Here is a 4,609-nt window from a genome sequence, read left to right on the forward strand (position 1 = left end):
AAATCTTCCACGTTACCCCCGCGGCTGAATCTGAATTCCTCCGCGAAGGACTCCAGCTCCTCTCGGCGGCGTTTGTGTATCCAGCCGGTACTCACCCCTGGGTTGGCGACAAATTCTCCGGGGTAATACCCACTGGGCTGTTTCTCTGTATGGGATTCCATCGCACCGATTGTTACTCGAGTTGGCTGTTTCGCTGGGCTTGCGCTTTTCCTTCACTAGGGCACTGTGCCGAGCTTCGCGGCTGACGCTTCGAATTTCTTCTCGGGGGTGACGGCACTGTTCGCGTTTCTCTGTCGCTGTGTCGCGCTTTTCGTCCGCTCGTTGCGCAAATGCACTTCCGCGTCGGGGTGCACTTTGCCGTTCTTGGTGATCGTCGCAGATTTTCGCGGCGTAAACTTTCCGCAGTCGATGAACCCGGAAGACCGCACTTGGCCGATGGCTTGGCCTGGAGTGGGGAAAGTCCGCGTGACCTGATGTCTTTGGTCAGCGTTATGGAGTTGGCGCGTGTTGATCGGTGGTTGCTTGCGGAGAGGGGGCGTTGGTTGCGGGGTGTGGTGCGATGCGCTCATTATAAGTCGGGGGACGGATTGTATCGAAACCTTTTAGGTTCGTTACAAGCTTTTGTTGTGCTGGGAATGTCAAACAACTACGAAACAGTATCAGAAAACATCAAATATTTTTTGTCGTAATCCTGCTTCAAACTATCAAGAGCCTTCTAATCATTTTCTGCACGCCTTATCTGTTACCAATGCATCGTCAACGGGACATGACAGTAAGTGGTTAAATTTTTCCACATTTGTTAATATCGGGTCGTTATGCACCAAACTCTCGAAAGTTATAAAGTTTTTAAATTCAGCATGTTTTCCAGATTTATTTTAGGCAGATGTGATGAATGATGCTGGTTACTCCTATCCCTCCTCTGTATTCGCTGAGTTTCGGGTTCTTTAAGTGCAGAGATGTACAGAGCCTTTGTGATAACGCATATATCGGTTTTGGCGCTTTCTTTTAATTCAAGAAGGTCGAAAAGTAATGCACTGGGATAAGACAATGGTTAGCCCATATACTGCAGGGTATGCAAAAACTATGCCGTCACAAAGTTCAACGTAATTGATTTACAAAAGAACGAAAAAACGAGAAATTTCCACAAAAAATCTGTATCCGCTTCAATAGATAAATGGTCAATGGCAGGAACGGAAAAGTTGACAATTATTATGCCATTGTACACATCAAAATGTTTTCCAAAAACTATGTATGGGCATCAGAGGGTTAACGCAGCGAAACAAACACAAATTATGCTGCCAATGCACACAAGCAAACGCCGCCAATTTATGCACAATTGCCGCAACGATAACGTTACCGAAGTATTGGCAGCACCAATAAGCGGTACTTCGCAAAAGAGAATTGAAAACAGCGGCAATGACCGGTGCGTCTGATTAGCGAGTACAGTAAACCCTCATCAATTTTCACTTTTCTTCATTTCACCAATATTCCACATATAACTATTTAATGTTTCTGGCTGTTCACTTTGGTTTATTTTATTGCTTTATGTTTTATTTAATTGGTATTCCAATTCAAAAAGGTACCAAAAATTGAGATCAGTGGCCAAATAGAGGCCCAACCAGCCAGCTAGAGCTCTATTCGCAACAGAACAGAAAGCAATGACTTGTGCCGAGACAACGAAGATGCACTGTAGGTCACTGGTTTGTCCTGCGAATTTCCACGAAAATGCTGAATGCCGACGCCCCTGCTCGGCCGCCAATGAAAATTCGGAAGACTTTTTTCAAATACGTTGACTCCGGTCCAGCGGCTTTCGGGGTAGAGTGTGAGGCTTTAGGGATGAAAACTATACTAGCCTTAAGCCAAGCTTGCGGTAATGTACATAACGCCAGTATCTTCCTGGAGATACTTTTTAGCCAGTTGATGGCGTGTGTAGTGGCGCCTGTCCAACAAAAATATCGCACAACCGTCTCACGGTTTCCCCTTCCCTTAGACATGCACCTTGCACTTTTAGGGCAGTTACGCGCAAGCAAAAATGACATAAGCTAACAGCGGCAACTGTCAATCTGTGGTGAGAAAAGGGGAATGAGAGAACCAAGGGCTCAAGCGGAAGGAGAGTGGCTTGTGCCTCTCTTTTCAATTGTACTCGCGATCCCAGACGGACGTCTGAAGAAAATACTCAAGTCAGTGCAGTGAAAGGAACAATTCTAACCTAGACCGTAATTACCGCGTGTCCATCGTGGCTTAGATCTAGTCAAAAGATCAGCCGACCATTCCTACGTTTATTAAGCGAAGGCCGAACCCATCGGGTGAGTGAAATTGTACCCCAACTGCCGGCCAACAGAAAATTAAAGTTCGTTTTTTTCTTAAAACCTAACCATAGGTTTGGCCGTACGTAATACCGTACGAAACGCCGGTCGTAGGGCCGTAAGCCGTACCCACTACAGTCTCGTCACCTTGCCACACATATAAGTACCCATCGTACCGATCGACTACTGTATGTGTTAGCCGTCTTCGACCCCAAATCTTCTTTCGGCGTGGCGTCTGCATACATGTGAGCATCACTGTATTTACCGCAGGGTGTACCGGCGTGGATCCACACACATACAAGCGTTGCTCGGCCTACACCTGTGAAAAACGGTCGATGGGCTTATAACTACGCGTGCAGTGACATACATATGTATCTGTGAAGTTTACAATTCCCTCTTCAGAGACTTTCGTCATTGCTACGTTGCTTACGCAGCCCGCATACGAACCGTAACGCTAAAGGAGAAGACAATTACCGGTGCCGTTATACTGTTTGCGTTGCTAATGAAGTCATTCGGTGTCTCGATCATGATGGCTATGCCCGTGCATTTCTTCATATTGGAATAATACTTTGGAACCCCACTATTGTACTGACCCTAGGATTAACATTAAAAGTTAAATTCGTGTGATTCGGTTTGTTTGGATTATCATAAAGAAATGTGCAGAACTAAAACTAATACTCGCGCATATCGCCTATCTACTCTGACACACTGATATTTAAAAGTTTTCAGCCACTCATGAGGACCAATCAAAGCTAGACATAAAACCAAGGAGTATCACATTCCTAGCTCCGTCATGTAATGCAACACCGATCGCCAGCAGTGGATGTCTTTCATCAAAGCCGACGCATCCCCAAATATCGATCCAGGCACGTACGCCACCGTCACGAAGATGCAGCCGAGGAAAGCAACGCCCGAAGCCAGAGTCGGGAGTTCCAAGAGAAGGGCTCATGGAAACTAGCCAGCAGCAGAGAGATCAGTTCCGTTTGAGACAAGCAGACGTAAAGTTAAGTCGGGGAATTCAACCCATCTTGTGACATAAAGAAATTAAGTACTAAAAATAAAATCTTTTTTAAAAACTAAATTTCGAGTTGCGGATATTTAAATGGCGCAGTCGGTAGGATTTCGTTTAAAATTAACTCCTATATTTCGGTAATGGTCAGCTTGTGTAATTTCTAATTACTGTGATCACGTAATCCCGGAATCGTTAATAAAAATGTGAAATCCGCCAAAGAACCTATGTGTCACGAGCACATACGATTTGCAAAACTAAAATTAAGTGAACTGAAGTAAGCGGAGATAGTGATCCACCAAGAACAGTGAAACACTAAATACAAAATCAAAAAACTTACAAGTGAACCAAAATAAAGTTAAAAACTACTGAAAACAAAACAAAACCCAATCAACACCAACAACATGGCGTTACCACCACTATCATTGAGCGAAATCCACTTGAACCAGGCACTGCTGTCGATCAGACAAATACCTGCCTATGACGGTTCATCTGGACAGCTAAGCTCATTTATCAAACGAATCGAATATGTATGCGGATTATATCCAACTGAAGATCTTCGCCAACAAAGGATCCTATTTGGAGCGACCGAGATCCAACTGTCAGGAGAGGCACAACGCATATCGCAAATGATACAACCCAACACGTGGCTCGAACTGAAGACGGCGCTGATCAACGAGTTCAAAAATCACACACCATATGAAGAACTCTTACGACAACTATACACCACCAGATTCAACGGCAGTCTTCGTAAGTTTATAAAAGAATTAGAGTTAAAGCATTATTAATAAACAATAAGCTAAACTTAGAAAACATACCAGAAAATAATGTCATTTATAAAAACGCTTTGAACAACACAATTAAAGACGTCATTACTCGAAACCTTCCTGGCAGAATGTTCATGACCTTAGCAAGAAAAGATATTACCACATTGTCTAATCTTAAGAAGGCAGCACAAGAAGAAGGATTGTACGAAGCTAGTACAACAGATTCAGGTACAAATAAAGATCAATCGAAATCGTCTCAATCAAATCGAAAGAATGTTGGAAACTATTATCCAAATTATAATACTACTAACTATCACAATCAAACTCAGAGTTCATCTGGAACAGGTCAGACTAATCGAACAAATCAAAATCAAAATTCCCAAAATCCTGGATTATACAATGAGTTCAAAAATTCCTTGAATCAAGGTAACCATTCAATCAGCAACTATCTCAAAACCAAGCTAGTGGGAGTGGACCCAACCAACCTACTAAAAGAGGGAGGGAGAGCCAGAGTGGCCAAACGAAGA

General features: G+C 43.6%; 1 long non-coding RNA gene across 1 annotated transcript; it reads left to right on the plus strand.

Moving 5' to 3' along the window:
* Positions 1 to 626: 626 nt before the first annotated feature.
* Positions 627 to 1,504, plus strand: LOC117186548. The gene is made up of 2 exons (XR_004471564.1): positions 627 to 772; positions 869 to 1,504. It is a non-coding gene; the product is annotated as an uncharacterized LOC117186548 (long non-coding RNA).
* The last annotated feature ends 3,105 nt before the right edge of the window (positions 1,505 to 4,609 follow it).

Source organism: Drosophila miranda, chromosome XR (assembly GCF_003369915.1).
Source record: "Drosophila miranda strain MSH22 chromosome XR, D.miranda_PacBio2.1, whole genome shotgun sequence".
Lineage (NCBI taxonomy): Eukaryota > Metazoa > Arthropoda > Insecta > Diptera > Drosophilidae > Drosophila > Drosophila miranda.